The sequence below is a fragment of the Narcine bancroftii genome, chromosome 13, assembly GCF_036971445.1.
Source record: "Narcine bancroftii isolate sNarBan1 chromosome 13, sNarBan1.hap1, whole genome shotgun sequence".
Taxonomy (NCBI): domain Eukaryota; kingdom Metazoa; phylum Chordata; class Chondrichthyes; order Torpediniformes; family Narcinidae; genus Narcine; species Narcine bancroftii.
The window spans coordinates 9593576-9611374 of NC_091481.1; the positions used below are offsets into that span (position 1 = coordinate 9593576).

Sequence of the window (17799 nt, forward strand, 5' to 3'; positions counted from 1 at the left end):
GTGGACAATACACAGTCTCACCACTGTATTGTACAGTTGAAACATAACACCACTGCAATCACTCTTGGTAATCTGCTTGAAAATGTTGCTCAAAAGCAGCCATTCTCATCTTTTTTTTTTACAATGGCCCCCTTAGGGCTCTGTTCAAAGTTTATGGGCCCCTTTCCCCGTGAAGCAGTCATTTATTTGGTTTCTTCCGTATTTCTTTCCTACTGACCTCAAAAAACAAAAAAAAATCATGCCAGTTCATCTTGCCCCACCCTGTCATTGCACTGTGGCCCATTGGCAGTTTGGGGGAAGGCATATGGCCCCTATTGAGCATTGCTGCCCCAAAGCATGCAGTTTGCAGAGAATTTCCAAAATGAGCAAAGGTTTTACTAAATTAACAATATCTCTGACATGTAGTATGGAATACTAACCATACTGGCCAGGTATTAAAAATGCCTCTGTACAACAATCTTATGCACAAAATTTCTGTTCCCTTGGATAACTGTGGATCTCAGACTTTATAACATTTGTGATGGGGAGAAACTCTGACACAAGACTTCAGCATTTTCATATCTCAATGCACCAACTTTCAAATAATTAATTGTTCTACCAAAGAATATCAAACAACTTAAAGGCTCAATAGCCTTAAAGGCTATTTGTTGTCATAATGTCAAGTGAATGGAGGATCATGTTATTACACATGAATTTACAATTATCAGATTATTTCATTGTGTTTAATTCATCCATTGAAGAATCATGACTGATCATAAAGTATACATGCAACCTCCTTGTCAGCCATAAGCACAATGTTGGCTTTCTCTTTAGAGCAGTGCTGAGTACAGTACTACTTTCAGGAAATTCAACTAAGTATCTACTCACGCAAATGTAAAAAAAATCCATTGATCTATTTTTAAGACAAGTCGGAATGTTCTTCTAGCTCCAAGATGATTTTCCCCAAACAAATGGCAACAAAACAGATTTTCAGATTATTTATTGCATCACTGTCAGGCATTTGCTGTGTCTTGCATTTTCTGAACAGCAAGATCACAGCTCAAGTGTATTTAACCAGCAAAAAGTACACTCTGGGTCCTCCTGAGGTTCATAAAATTTTGATAAATGCAAACGCTGTCTTTCTATACATTTTGTGTGAATTGCTTCCTCTCACGCGTGCCCAGTTCTTTCAAAACTCTTAAAAGATATGCCTAGCTCAGAACAAGATGTTGTATCATGTTTAAATGCTCTCAGAGGCATCTGTCCAATACTTTGTAATATTAATGAATGTGAAATGCTTTTTAAAACTCTCATTTTAATATTTAATGGGCAAGTTGAGTGCCTTTCAAAATAGAAGCTCAGTTTTTTCATTTAGCCTAAATCACAGGAGAATAGATCAACTCTGACTCTAAAGCAATTTACATTTGATGAAATGGCATGGCAACCTGCACAAACTGATAAACGTCACAATCAGGAGCCATGACAAACACGAGGGTTAAAGGGGGACAGGCAAATGACTGGAGAATGAGGCCACAGGGATGGCACGCTGGGAGCAAGTCCAAATGAAGTATCCCTAGAAAACCATCTCCCAACTAAAAAAAAGATGTAAGCAGGGACATGGCAGAGTTCCTTGGGCTCGTTCTGCCATTCATCCGTACTGATCTTCAATCTCAATTCCTGCCATCCACAATATCTTTCTTTTCCTTGATTCCTCAGTATTAAAAATTCTACCTTGGTCATGAATATACTGAATGACTGAAAATTCAATGTCCTCTGGGATGGAGAACTTAATTCCAGAAAATTCTCATCAGTTTTAAAGAGCTGATCAGTTACTGTTCATAACCCCAGAAAAAGGCAATTTCAAAAGGTAACTACACAATTCTCAATTAGGAAATCATCTATACGCCAACCACTCATTAAACAGATTTACCCTATTTGTTTCCTCTTTTACATCTTCCGAATAGTTTTGTTTACCTCTCAACGATGTAAGTATTATGACTTCTGCAGATTTAAGAAAGAGGTTGCTGTTGGAACAGTGAAGGCATTAGTCATCTCTATGGATTCTACATTTCCTGCAGATTAAAGGGTAGCAAAATTGGAGGGCAACCATAATTTAAGGAAGAGATGAAACAGGGATCCACAAACTTACCAGTTACAACACTCAACAAAACATAGATTAGTCCTGTACAAAAAGTTCACTATTTAACTTATGAAAAAAAATCTCAATTTACAATTTCGATACCTGAAAGCAACTTCAAAGGTGTCATCTCATTTCAGAATATCTAGTTATTCCCTACAGCTGCTTTTGATAAAAGTTCACTTGTTCCATTTGTTAGCTAATCTAATATAGATTTGCGCACGTATGTCTGTCTGTTTGTTTGTCTGTATTCCATCCAAATCAATATGGAGCACACTAGAAATGTCCAAAGAGGTTCAGTAGGGATAACAATTGATCTGAATGTCATGACCGCATTGAATTTGATCTTTAAGGTTATATGAAGTTCAAGAGCGTTTTTTGACCAGCTTGCACTGACTTGCATTACTGTTTACTATAATTGTGGTAACGTTCAATGCTGAATGTCATGACCACAGAAGTTTTTAAAAAAAATTGAACTTGCACCAGGGATACCTCAATTAGTTACAGGGCTGTGCATCAGTGTACATTCAGAATAAAAATAAGTGGCCAAACCCAGTTCAATATGGGCCCAAAAAAGCAAAGCAACAGTGGCAGAAGCTCTTCACAAGCCAGTAGAGCTAGACAAAGGAGAAAGCAAGAGACTGTTGATGCTTCCAGACATGCAAGAGGCAGGCAGCAGGAAACAGAACAAAATATATTTATGCAGAATTACCATGAAGATTTTTTGGGTATTTTGTTTCAACCATGTAGTCAACAATTGAGTGCTTTATTTCACAGGCTGCACCAGGTATCCAGCTAGTTAGATAATGAAAAGTAACTAAATGCCTAACAACTGTCAAATTACAAAGATTCTTTCCAAATTTGTACTAAATGCAAATTTAATGGGTTTCTCATCTGATCGATAACTAGCTTTTTGTAAAGCATGCTATGCAGAACTCTGTTCCATTTACAGATAGACCTGACTTATGACGCTCCCAGATGATCAGAATCCGTTTTCAATAAAGCTAAGTCGGAGTTGACCTGTATCAATGAAGTCACTTTTCCTTCTCTGAAGGAAATCTTTCCGTCCAATCAGCGCACGCAGATCGCTTCCCACCGATTGACAAGGGAGAGAGAGAGAGAGAGAGCAACGACAATATGCGCATGTGTTCCAAATCACAATGTCTTTTCTTTGGCTTGGCTTCACGGACGAAGATTTATGGAGGGGTAATGTCCGCGTCAGCTGCAGGCTCATTTGTGGCTGACAAGTCCGATGCGGGACAGGCAGACACGGTTGCAGCGGTTGCAAGGGAAAATTGGTTGGTTGGGGTTGGGTGTTGGGTTTTTCCTCCTTTGCCTTTAGTCAGTGAGGTGGGCTCTGCGGTCTTCTTCAAAGGAGGTTGCTGCCCGCCGAACTGTGAGACGCCAAGATGCACGGTTTGAGGCGATATCAGCCCACTGGCGGTGGTCAATGTGGCAGGCACCAAGAGATTTCTTTAGTAGGAAAGGGCTTTGGCAAATACTAGAGCGCCTCGGATGCCCCCCAAAGTTCCTCAACATGGTTATCCAACTGCACGAAAACCAACAAGGTCGGGTCAGATACAGCAATGAGCTCTCTCAACCCTTCTCCATTAACAATGACGTGAAGCAAGGCTGCGTTCTCGCACCAACCCTCTTTTCAATCTTCTTCAGCATGATGCTGAAAAAAGCCAAGAAAGACCTCAACAATGAAGACGCTGTTTACATCCGGTACCGCACGGATGGCAGTCTCTTCAATCTGAGGCGCCTGCAAGCTCACACCAAGACACAAGAGCAACTTGTCTGTGAACTACTCTTTGCAGACGATGCCGCTTTAGTTGCCCAAATCACAATGTAGATTGCAAAGATACAACATTGCCCCTTGTTACCCAACACCACCTCAGCCTCCCAGCAGTAGCGAGGATGTCAGCCTCCCAGTAGGGACAAAGCAAAATACTACCTATTCAGGTAGACCCAACTTACAATAATTTCTATTTATGATGAGAGTCCCAGAATCAAACCCCACCTTAAGTCAGGGTCTACCCGTACTTGGATAACTACATAGAGAACTTGCATGCCCAGGATGCATGAAGCTTTGAGTCTCAAGGAGTTGCTTCTTTACTCTATCAATTTTCTTTGCCGCTCCATAGATGAATGGATGAATATTCTCCTGTGTTATTGTCTAGTTATCAATTTGAACAAGACCAGTAAATCGAGCTAATGATCACAAAACAAACTTGCCAGTAGTTCAAAACAACATGGCCCCTTGTTTGAATGAAGAAGCGGATGATGTGCAAAAACGAGAAAAAAATTTAATTCCAAGACACTTCAAGAACATTAGTTCAGGTTCCTCCAAAGGAGGATACATTTCAACATTTCATTGATAATCAGTATGAAATCCATTTCCCCATGACTATTCTGCAAGAACTGATGGCTGTTGTTTACACCATTATCATGAGCTCATAAAATAAAATTATTTTTTATAGATCATCTTAATATCTCGTACCATGATTTAGGACTTAAAACAGTTCAAAAAGGTATTTTTTTAGTGTTCAGAGGGGGTTTCCCTTTATTTTACTTTCTGTTAAAAACATTTATATGCATGAATAAGAATCTTGCTATGGATATCAATTTATTTTCCCACTTTATTATGTGCATTACAAATACTTAAGTTCAAGGGATATGCTTTCGAGATAAAAATTCAAGTTACGGATTCTTAATTCCACTGGCCTTAGTGAGGCATTATTGTCTACTGTCCAAACCCATCGATAAGCAAATTGTTCTACCTCTAAATCAAACACCACAAAGAAAATATAGTCTGGGTAGGTGGTAACATGTCAGAAAAGACTTAGTGTAGCAAGAGCAAATGGTTTGATTTAATTTTAATTATAACAAACCCTCTGAATTGGGACTCATCATATGGTGGGTAGCAGAATTTTAAAAAATGACAAAATCTAATTCCTGAATTATATGATATGCTCAGAATAAGTTTCAGCAAATAGAGCAAAACAATGATTTTCTCAGCAAACAAAAAAGGTGCTGGAGATACTCAGGTAGTTATGTCAGGCAGTCTCTGGACGGAAGTATACAGGTGACATTTTGGGTCGAGACCTTACATCTCGTAAAAAGAGGTAAAGGGAAGGGGTGGGTTAAGAGCTGGCAAGCGAAAGATGGATCCAGACGAGAGGCTGATTGCAAAAGTGAGGTGGGGAGGGAAGGGTGGATATAGTGAAGATGTAGGGATATAGGAAGATGAAGATATAGGGAGATGATGCGGAGGCAACAAAAGGCTGAAGACTGTAGAATATGGTAAGGAAGTGAAACCAAATGAATGAAGGGAAGTAGGCAGATGGGAATCATGGGAGGATGGGGAGCAGGATGGCAGGAGTATGTAGGTAATAGGAAAGGAGGAGAGTATGAAAGGTGTGAGAGGACCAGGAATGATTAGAGAGAGAGAAGTGTACTGGAAAGGTGCAGATGACCTGAAATTGAAGAATTTATTGTTCATGCATTTGGTTTGGAGACGATCCAAACAGGTGCTGTTCTTGCCTGTATTTGGCCTCACAATCCCATTCAAGAAGTGGAGGACAGACAAGTCAGTGTGGGAGTGGGAGGAAAAATTGAAATGCTTTGCAATTTGGATGCTTGAGATAACCCTGCACAGCCAAGGCATTTGGCAAAACAGTCACTTTGTTTAGGTTTATGATATAGAGGAGGCCACATCAGGAGTACCAAATGCAATAGAGAAGATTAGTGGAGGTATGTGAATCTTCGTCTCACCTGGAAGAACAGTTTAGATCCCTGGATGCAAGAGAGGAAAGGGGTTTTCAACCCCTTTGCTTGTAGGCAAAAGTGCCAGCGGAGGGAGAGGGATGGAATCGTCCCACAACCTGCTAATATTTGAAGATTAAAGGGTGAATTCTAAATTTTCTATGATTTTAAATTATTTTTTGACAATATGTAATTCTACTATTGAACCTGAAGTATTATCTTACATATTCAGATACAATACTATTTACCTTGTGGCTATTTGAAAGGTTAATTCATAAATAAGTAATAATTACACTGAGTTTGCACAATGTACAAAGGCACTGAAATTCTTACTTGCAGCTGCTGAACAAATACCTTGTGGAAAAAAACCACCAGAAAAATTCTCAGCATTTGCAGATTTATTGTTCACTACAATAGTATACTTATTTGAATTAAAGGGCGACAATACAAAAAAAAACAATATTCAGTTATCTTGATGCAAAGAAAGTGACTTAGCAATAGTGTAGATAGTCCTTTTGTGCTTTCAGAGCAGTCCCTGATTAGTGTAACAAGGGGGAGGTTCAAGAATTGGAGAGCTGTTGGAAAGAAACTATTCTTGAACCAAGATGTGCTGGTCTTCAGGCTTCTGTACCTTCCGTCTTCAGGCAGTAATGAAAAAGTGTGGGGATCTGTCATGATGTTGGCTACATTCTTGAGACAGTGGTTCACATAGGTGAACTCACATTCCCAATCCAGGCTGTGATGCAGCCAGTCAGCATACTTCCCACAGTGCAACTTTGTAGGTTTGGTCAAGAATTTAACAACATGCCAAATCTCCTTAGAGTCCTTTGAAATTGGAGGCATTGGTGTGCCTTCTTCACAGTTTCTTCAATGTGCAGTCTCCAAGAGGGAGGGGTCTTCTGAAACATGGACTCCCGTGAACTTCTATCAACCCAAATAGGTATGTTGCCCCTCAGCCTCTCCTTGGTGAAGTTGAGAGCAAGATTGTTGTTTTGGCATCACCCAACCAGATTCTTGATCTCCATCCAGCATTCTGACATCTTTTCCAGTATTTCGGACAATAATAATTTTAGACTTATTGTTAGAATACATACAACCCTGAGATTTTTTTTCCTGTGGGCAAAGCAGAATTATCACTTATTGGTAATGCAAAAAAAAACTGTACACAACATATGCATGCAAACTGCAATAGAGAGAGAATTTAAAAAAAATAAATGAGTGCAAAAGTAAGAATCCTTAAATGAATCCCTAATTTAGTTTATTGTTGAGGAGTCTAATGGTGGAGGGGTAGCAGCTGTTCCTGAACCTGGTGGTGCGAGTCTTGTGGCACCTAGACCTCTTTCCTGATGCAAGCAGTGAGAACAGAGCATGTGCTGAGTGGTTATTGCTGCTACTCTCCGACAACTGCACTTCCTGTAGATGTACTGGATGGAAGGTTTTGCCTGTGATATCCTGGGCTGTGTCCACGACCTTATGGAGGGCTTTATGCTCAGGGGCATACCACAGCACGATGCAGCCAGTCAGCACACTTTCCACCACACAACTGTAGAAATTTGCCAGGGTTTCCAATATCACATCAAACCTCTGAAAACTCCTGAGGAAGTAGAGGCATTGACTTGTTTTCTTCATGAAGATCCTCCAAGATAATGACTCCCAAGAACTTCAATTTTCTGGTGGAGATTTGGCATGTTGTTAAATTCTCGACCAAACCTACAAAGTTGCACTGTGGGAATCTGAGTTGGAGCCAAAGTTGGCTCCGCAGCCATGAGCGTTCAAGGAGTAAAGAGAGCCAGAATGCAGCCTTGTGATTGGCTTGTGATTACAAATTATCAGCAGTTGACATTAGAAGATGGTTAAAGTACTTTTCCAGGTGATTCCTCCCTTTGTTGTTTACATATAGAAGCACCAGTCATCTCCAAAGCAAGCTCTGCTACATATTTTCATGAGTTACACATTCCACTTAAGATGTGTTTGTTGCTCTGCTGGGCCAGAGGAAATTCCTCACATCTCAGTGGAGTCACAGTTAAACAACAACCGGACACAGAACTCATCTTCAAGTTCATGAGGCATAGCACCATCTGCTGCTGTTTCCAGCTGCTTCCTCACTACAAAGACTAATGCCGTCTCTTACAAGGAATCATTTACTGACACATTTGCACATCCCAAGTCCCTGGAAAATGTAATCCCTCCAGCATTTGGCTTGCTTCAAGTAATTGGGTTGTTCATCACTTGCAGTAAAGCCTCTTCAATGCAGTGGTACCTTGATGATCTATTGTCTCACTCTTCTCTCAAATGCAATAGCAGTGTCCATTAAGCTTCTTTGTTACCTTTACTTAGTAAATGAGACAATTTAACTAGGATTTTGACTGAAAAAATGCACAAATGCTGGAGAAACTCAGCAGGTCAAATAATGCCTTTATGTAGCAAAGGTGAAGATACATCAACAATGTTTTGGGCTTGAACCTTTCATCAAGGAGTGGGGGCACATGAGAGATGTCTGAACAAAAAGGGAAGGGAGGGTGGTGAGGGTGGGAGATGATAGGTGGAGGGGGGGAGATAAACACCGCAGTGTGGGGGGGGGGGGGACTGAGTCTAGGCTAGGTGGAGAGAGAAAGGAAGTAGGAACCAGTTAAGGGGGGGGGAGGGTGGGGGTGGTGGGGAAGCAAGCCGATTAGTGGAATGCAGTGAACTCTATGTTCATGGCCTGGGGTTGGAGAATGTCAAGATGAAAAATGAGGCGTTGTTCCCCCAACCTGCAGGTGGTCAGGGTGAGGTAGTGTGAAAGGCCATGGACAGACACCCAAGCTTGAGAAAGTGACTTAGAATTGAAATGGTTGGCTACAGGGAGGTGGCTTTTGTTGTGGTCGGAGAGGAGGTGCTGGGCGAAGCAATCTTCTAATATGCGACTGGTCTCTCTGATGTAGAGGATTTTGACTGGATTGGAGAACCTCAGTGATCATGAGAGATTGATAGGGTAGAATCTTATTCCACACTAGTATCATAAATATCAAGTGATATCATAAATAAAAATGCATAGGCTTAAGGTGCAAGCATGCAACTTTCAAAGAAATTACAAAAAAAGTGGTTGGTATCTGGAACTCAATGCCAGAAAAGGTAGTGAAATCACCAAGTTTAAGAGGCATTTAGGCTTCTAAATAGTCAAGGCACTGAATATTAAAATGAAATATGTTGGAAAGTGTCATGCTCTTTGGTTAAAAAAAAGGGCAGACTAATTTTTTTTTAATATAAATGGAGAAAATTGAAAATACCCAGATGCAAAGGGATATGGGAGTCCCTGTACAGAATAGCCTGCATATTGAGATGGTAGTGAAGAGGGAAAATGCAATGCTGATATTTATTTCAAAAGGAATAGAATACAAGAACAGGGATATTATGTTGAGGTGTTATAAAGCATTGGTAAGAACTCACTTTGAATAAAATGAGCAGTTTTGGACTCCTCATATAAGAAAAGATGTGCTGACATTGGAGAGGGCACAAAGGGGGTTCACTCAGATAATTCTGGGAATGAAAGAGTTATACGACAGCTCTTGAATTTAGGAGAATGAGGGGGGTATCTCATTGAAACATTTCAAATGTTTAAAGATGTGGACAAGTAGATAGTGGATAGAGAGTGGTAAATCTGTGGAATTTGTTGCCACAGGTGGCTGTGGAGGCCAGATCATTGGGTATATTTAAGAAAGAGATTGATAGGTTCTTGATTAGCCAGGGCATCAAAGGTTATAGGGAAAATGCAGAAATTTATCAGCTCATGATTAAATAGCGGGGCAGACTCGATGGTCTGAATAGTCCATTTCTGTTCCTATGTCTTATGAATGATAAGGATTTAATTTCAGGCAAATGGAATTAGTGTAGAGAGACATATAGACTGATTTGAATGCAGTGGGATGAAGGGCTTATTTCAGTCCTGTATAACTATGACCATTAAAAATGATCTGATAAGGAATGAAAATTCTGAAAGTAAAATTCTTGGTACAATTGAAATCCAACATGGAAATTTTGCATCTATTTGGGATTCTTCATATGCCAGAGCAAACAAAGTACTTCCTTTTCACTAACTTCATCCAAAATCCAAATGCTTTCAAGAGAAAACGCTCAGAAAAGCTACTGGGCCAAATTCAGCCTTTGGGCAACAACGAGGCAGATCTTAAGGTCAAATTAGGCTGATGGTATTTCAAGTTTGAGTTTATTTGTCATCCGTTTGTACCAGTACAACCTGCCAGAACAGCATTTTCCAGTCCACAGTGCAGAACAATGTAAATAAGCAGATAGACATAGCACATACAAATGATCCATATTCACAGAGCCCATGTAAACACATTAAAATAAATATTCTTAATAAAATGGAAAATTGGAGAACAGAGTTGTTTTAAGTCATTTGCCCTGATATTTACTCAAATGTTACAGCAATGTCAGGCAATGAGTAGTCAAATACCAACTTTACAAATGTCTCTACGTTGTGAAGCTCTACTAATCAGCTTTATGAAAATATTTCACTGTCTGCTACACCAATGACATGAACTACTTTGACAGTATGATATTGTACCTACAAAAAAAGGTCAAAATTTAAATCAAATTTAAACAAAATGTAATTTAAAATCTTAAATCAAGTTTAATTCTTGTCAATTCAATCCTCTAATACTCTTTTAAAGAGTTTAAAGTTATTAAATACATCAAATCCACCAGTGGCATGAACATTCACAATTAACAAAAGTGCAGTCCCATTTCATAAATTATAAAATTTCGGGCAACAATAAATAAACTGTAAATGTACAGAAAAAGTGGTCTCTTAAGTCTAGTCCCTCTCTGAAGACTTTTGAACAGTAAATTGATCCACTTCCTTTGATTCTTTTGCTGTTTCGAAACTTCATATTGTCAATCCGATTAGCTCAGTTGGTCTTGCTATCCCCATATATCTTTTGCTGAAACATAATCACCTTGTCTTCATCAATTCCAAAATGCTTGAACTGAAAAACATTGGGGTAAACCTAATTAACTAAACTCTGAACAATGCATTTTTCTCTAATAATGTGTAGTTAAATACCAACGTTTACAAATGTCTCCAAGTTGTGAAGTTCTACTAATCAGCTTTATGAACAATATTTCACTGTCTGGCACACCAATGACATGGACTGCTTTGACAGTATGATATTGTACCTACCAAAAAAGGTCAAAATTTAAACCAAATTTAAATAAAATGCAATTTAAAATCATAAATCATGTTTAATTCTTGGCAATTCAATCCTCTAATACTCTTAAAGAATTCAAACCATGGTTGTACTTCCTTTGCAGATTTCACAGTATATTTTTAGCGAACTATATTGCTCCTTTCACATTTTGACAATTTTTCTGTTGCCATAAATGTGACATCAATATATTAATGCTACCTCAGCACGACTAGTCACGGGCAGCACGGTTAGCGCAGTGCTATTGCATTTCCCAGGGACCAGCATTCAAATCTGGCACAGTCTGTATGGAATTTGTACGTTCGCATGTCTGCATGGGCTTAGTCTGGGTGCTCTGGTTTCCTGTTACTTTTTCAAAATGTATGGATGTTGCAGATAAATTGGGATATTTGGGCGGCATGGGCTTGTGATCAAAAGGGCCTGTTATCATGCTGAAATGACTACATTTAAATTAAAATAATTCCTGATTGAATTTGCATAATGTTCCATTAACTCATTATTTCTGTCTCACCATTTCTTCCATTGGGAGTTGCACACTTTTAAAAAATTAGACATATAGCACAGTAACAGGCCCTTTTGGCCCTTGAGCATGGGCCGCCAATTTCATCCAATTGTCCTACAACCCCCAGAATGTTTTGATGGGTCAGAGGAAACTGGAGCCCCCAGGGAGAATGTAAAAACTCCTTATAGACAGTGCAGGATATGAACCCCGATCCCAATCTGCTGTCATGGCATTGTGTTAACTAACTGCTATGCTGCCCTATCAGCATATTGCTCTTTAGCAAAGTGGTGAAAGTCGGGGCAACTGTGAAAACACAGGCCTTTCCTTGAGATTTCTTATTCCGAGGTGCTGAGTTCATTGCCTGACCACCATCAACCGTATTGTAATCTGGACTTACTGTATTTCCCAAAGGGAAACAGTCAGTGTTATTCGTAACCGTGCAAACAATTACACTGCAAATGTGAATTGGTTCGTCATGTGTCCTCAAATAGTAAAAAAGCATTGTTTTAAATGTTATCTATGGATGGCACCTCATTATTCAGTACAACAGGCCGTGTAATAATAATGTAAAGTCCAGGTTGTGGTGCCACAAAAAGTCAAAGAGTGCAAGAGAAAGTTGCCCAAGATCAAGTGCAACAAAGAAAAAAGTCTGATTAAAACCGTGATTTAAAACTATGGCGTATTCCTATACTACAATTCTGCTAATAATTGGTATTAGTTCACAGAATTTTTCACCAACACTGGAATAAACTTTTTTAATAATTAAGACTGGACAGAGAAAGCCAACTTGCCAAAATAAAAACTGAATTGCTTCCTGACTGCAATGTTTCCAAGTTCCAGCACTGCCTCTAAAATGAACTACACGCTTCATTGTTTGTAATGGCGAAATAAACTGTTGCTTGATGTTAAATAATAGCATATTTTGTTTCGGTTTAGACAATTTATTTCAATGCACACATTTTCAAATTTATTCTGTTGTATTTTATTTAGCTCTGACTTCTCAATGATGATTTCATTTTTAAAAATCTACGTGATGGTCATTGATACTTCATCTCAATCTCGGACAACCTCAAAACATTATTGCATCGATGCAACCTCCCACTGAAAACTGAACCTTGATGCTTAACTGTTTAGTTGCTGTACCAGTCACAAATAAATTGAGCAACTTGGAATTTCATGGAGCCAATTCTGGAATTGAGTATAATTTACTTTTATTAATTGCTTAAATGTGGACAGAAAAGAATTCCCTGTGATGGAACTGAAGTGCCATCATGAAAGAACCCCTGGGAAGCAGAAGTACTAAACAAGATGTTGCACTACATTTCAATAACATTTTGAATTCCAGCCACTGACATTTTGAAATCACCTGACAGCAATCCTGCTTTAATCAATAAAATACGAAACCAGGCCCCACAATATATTCTGCTCTTTAAACAGAGACATGGGATTATTAATGCCCATCTGTACCATGAACACAGGTGCTGTGAAATTCCAATAATCCACCAACTAACTATTCGGAGATCCTGGAAGGACATATAATGTTTGGCTCACAGATCAGTCCAGAATGTGAGCTAAGCAGCCATTCTCAACCTTTTTTTTGGCTGTAGCCCCTTTCGAACTCTGCTCAAAGTTTATGGGCCCCCTCTCCTGTGAAGCAGGCCCATGACCCTGTGCTGCCCCAATACATCCAATTTTCCTACAACCCTAACCCAGTTATGCTTTTTTGAATGACAGGAGGAAGCCAGAGAACTCAAGGAAATCCACACAGGTACAGAGAGAATGTACAAACTTCTTACAGACAGCCCCAAATTTAAACTCCGGTCGCTGGCACTGTAACAGCATTATGCTAATCGCTACACTAGCCGTACTTCTCTCCTACCAATGATCTCTGTTCATGAACGCCCTTATATGTACTGTGCCCCTGAGAGAGAGGCGGGGGGGGGGTGTCAGTAATGGTCCCCACCCCAATGAGAATGGTTGAGCTTAGGTTCCAAAGTGCAAGCAGGACAAGTGGCCAGCTATTTGGGGTCCAAATTATGAGGGGTGAGGAATAATGGTTTGTCGCCAGAGCTAGGGTCTGGAGTACTTTCAACACAATATGGTAACTTAAAAAACAGCATACTACAGTTTAAGATGAAATAAAATTGCAAGTTGGGTAGGAACTATTTGTAAAATCTGATGACCTGATATTATTAATGTTGCTGAATAATCAGTTTTAAAGTTTAACATCTTGCCTGAAGGACTCCTTCCATGACTGATCCGTTTGTCTTCAAATGCTGACTTTCAAATGCATCATTAGTGTTTACATATATACATCTAATAAGGAATGAGCAACACAAAATAACTGTTGTGCAAAGAGCACAAGACATTAAAAAATGTATGGATTAAAGGGACAAAAGAGATACACCATGACAACAAACTAATACAGTACTGGAATTCAAAAAAAGGAAGACAAATAGGTTTAAAATTGGCACACCTCATTGTTAGTTCGCCAATCACCCAATCTCAAGCAACTGGAAAATACTCTTATCTGGAATCTACCAATCCTTATAAGTGCTGGATACCAGGGGTTTTACTGTGAAAAAGAGTGGCATCTGCTAGGTTCTGTTGTAACATTGTGATAGCTTGGACGAGAATAGGTGCAGTGACTTAAGTGGATTTACACTCAAAAAAAATGTGGCTTCCCTTCTAATGGATTGGAATTTTTGTGGTGTTCAAACCTTGTGAAAACTTGAAAATTAGTTTTTAAAAAATCTACATCTTTTTTTTAAGCTTGGAACTCTTCCAATTAGCAATATTTGAACTTTAAAAGAATGTGCTCCCATTTTCCATGGTCTTAAAAGCATGCTGAAGTATCACAGGCTGAATGCAAAATGTGAAAAAAGCAATGGTAAAAATAATCTGCACAGCCTGTTATGATGGGCTATGTCGTGTTTGTGGAGAGAGAAAGGTGAGGCAATGGTTGCAGCAGAAAGATAAGACTGTACTGGAAAAGTGCAGCTGTGAGCACTGTAAAATGTCACACACTGGAAGTTTAAAATTGCTGCAGATACTCAGCAGGCAGAACCTGCGGGAAAAGAAATCAGAATGAGTATTCAGGTCATCTTTCACAACTTGTTTTTAAACTCAGTAATTTCAAAGAAGGATCTTTGACCCAAAATGTTAACAGTTTCTCTTTCCACAGACACTGCCAAATTGATGAGTGTTGTTTTATTTTCCATTTTTATGTCAGTAATTTGAGACTGAGAAACAACACCTAAGATGATTCAAGGGACAACATAATAAAATAAATCCTTCCCAATCAACAATAATCAAGTCATTTTAATCACGGGGCATGCATGGAAAACAGTCAGCATTTGGCAATCAAAATCAATTTGTAAATCCAAGATAGAAAAATTACCAATTTTATTCTCATCACCTCGTTTACAACGGTGCAAGGATAAAAATTTCCATTGTAATACCACTAATGAACAGGACCAGAATTAACTTCCTGACATTGCATCAACCTCTTTCCAGTTCATTCACAGAATTTCAATACTAGAATACTATTTCATTTTGCAAAATTTAAATTCTAATTTCTCTTTTGCTCTTTCAGTACTGTTTAGTTTGTATTCATAGCTACCAGTACTTAAATAATGCAATTTTTTTTTAAACTTCAACATAAAAACTATTTATTTGATATTTGGCTCTGAGTAAATGTGAACATTTGACGAACATGATGAGTGCAAGTTCTAAATCTAACAGTTAAGCACAAAAGGTAGTTACTTCCTCCTCCTGACACCAATTGTCAGTGGTGATTGCACTTGAAGCTGGCTCTCAACACATAATTTTGGCTCAATTTCTAGGCAAACCTGGGTTCCAAATATAAAAAAAATGGTACACCAAATAAATCTTTGGAAGAAACATTAAGTAGAAGCTCTATCTATTTTAGGTACCCAGGTGGAAGCTGAAGATTGCAAAGAATTCAAGCAGTCACAGCAGACTTAATCAAAGAACCAATTTTAACTCAAGTCAATGTCCTAATTTTTCTCTTCACAACTGGCTAACTTACTGTATTCTCCTATAGGACTCTTCTTCATGCAAAATGTAATGTTCTTTCAGTTCTTGCTCCAACAACAGTTGATGGTAGATTGAATTCTAATCAATACAAATATTTTTACACCTACTCTACGTGAAAACCTTAACATTTCTCCTTAAATAGTTTCTTTTTCGGATTTGCTAGCCAATACTTTTCCCTCAATCTACCAAGCTCGTGCCCAACGATCATTCATTTAATTTGTATTTAGAGGAGATGGTTCTGAAAAAGAATCCATTGTATGAACTTCTTTGAAAAGTTGACTTGTCAATGTAAGCCTTTCTTTCTTTCTGGTCACATTAAGTATACAATCAGATACAATTAACTCCAATGCTAGAAAGTTACAAATTTATAACTTTCACTATGCACAATTTTTCCACCAATAATATCACAATATAATACCAAATAAAGGCCACAGAATAGACCACCCAACAATGCAATTTAACAATTGGATCGAGATAATAAAGTCAAGAGAAACTATAGCCACGATAAAACAGCCTTAAACTTTTGATGTCACATACAAATGCAAAAAGAAACACAATTTGTACTTTCATCGAACTTTATCATAACTCAAGCACTTAAAATATTTCCAATAGTAAGTTAGTGACATCATCATTCAGTGCAAACTACAAATCAAAAATTCAAGTAGCTTTCCAAAGAAACGGAAATGTTTTAAAAGAAAATACAAGACGATCATGAATGAATCACATCAAAATAGAAGCCGTGTTTTCAAATTTAATTATGTTAGGATTGGAGATAGAAGGCATTTTTCTGGTGGGATTGGTGATAGGAAAGAAGGTGATTTAAAATAGGATGTAAATCAGCTGGAAAGTTGGGACTAATAGAGAACTGAATTTAACACAAAAGAGTATGAGGTAATGTATATTAGAAAGTCAAATTCTATAGAACTCCCAATTTTTGGTCCAAAAATTTGGTATTTTCCATATATCATGTGTGAAAGTCGATCCCCCTATTTTAAGCCATAGCTGCCGGCAACCTGGAACTCCCAACGCTCCAAAAGTGGACTTTCCACCTGATCCCTGCCACCCGCACATCTGAGCTCCTGGCACTCTGACCACAGACTCTCGCCCTGGCTGCCTGCCTAGTTGATCTCACCACGTACCAAACGCAGACTTGGAACCCTGTCCCAGCAGTCTGATCACCCCAGCTCCTGGGCTTGAATGGCGCAGGTACTTACCGCAGTCAAAAGTAGTATGCATGTAAAACAAGAAAGTGTGTATAGATGGCGTCTCAATGCCACACTGTTGAAAAGGAAAGACTTTTGTGAGTTTTTTTTTAAAAAGAGACAGATAGAACTATTTTGAGAAACTAATCTTCCTAATACTGATAATACCTTTTTAATATGGGATACACTTACAGCTTACTTAAGAGGACAAATGATCTCATACAAAAAATCTTGAGAGAACATGCTACAAAGTTGGATGTTTTGGAAAAAGATACAACAAAACTAGAAAAAGAATATCAAAGAGCAAGGTGACAAGAAAATATAGATTATTAGAGAATAAATAAATTGAGATGTAACATTACAAACCTATAGAATGGAAAAAATTATATTAAAAACTAAACAAAAATATTATGAATTAGGAGAATGGGCAGACAAAGTTCTATCTTGGCAGGGAAAGGCAGAGGAGTCATCTAGGATGAAAAACGCAATAAAAACAAAGGCTGATATTAACATATAATCAAAAATTAAATTTTTTTGGAAAATATGTGAAACTATACAAATCAGAATAATGAGATGAAAAGGAGATGGATGAATTTGTAGCAAATATGGAACTTGCAAAATTAGGAGAGAGAACGTGTTGATTTGGATGCCCCTTTGACAGAAGAAGAAATTGAGAGCGCTTCGGGCACTTTACAAGCGAACAAATCTCTAGTACTATAGACAATTTATTGATGCCTCTTATGATGGACGTATTTGTCCAGGTGGTGGAAACCCAGGCCCTCCCGGAATCTTTCTCAACTTGTACAATTACAGCGTTACCAAAGAAAAATAGAGACCCATTAAAAACTTCATATCAATCTATAATCACTTCTGAAAGCTGATTATAAAATACAGGCAAAGGGGCTAATAGACTGGGATAATATTTACCAAAATTAGTACATCGAGATC

General features: G+C 38.4%; 1 protein-coding gene and 1 long non-coding RNA gene across 4 annotated transcripts in view; both read right to left on the reverse strand.

Moving 5' to 3' along the window:
- chchd3a (coiled-coil-helix-coiled-coil-helix domain containing 3a) overlaps positions 1-17799 on the reverse strand; it is a 187615-nt gene that overhangs the window by 138294 nt on the left and 31522 nt on the right. The gene's annotated exons all lie outside the window — the stretch shown is intronic.
- Positions 10072-16932, reverse strand: LOC138748117 (uncharacterized). Its single transcript, XR_011347800.1, has 2 exons — positions 16864-16932; positions 10072-10869 (listed from the first exon to the last, which is right to left on the reverse strand). It is a non-coding gene; the product is annotated as an uncharacterized lncRNA (long non-coding RNA).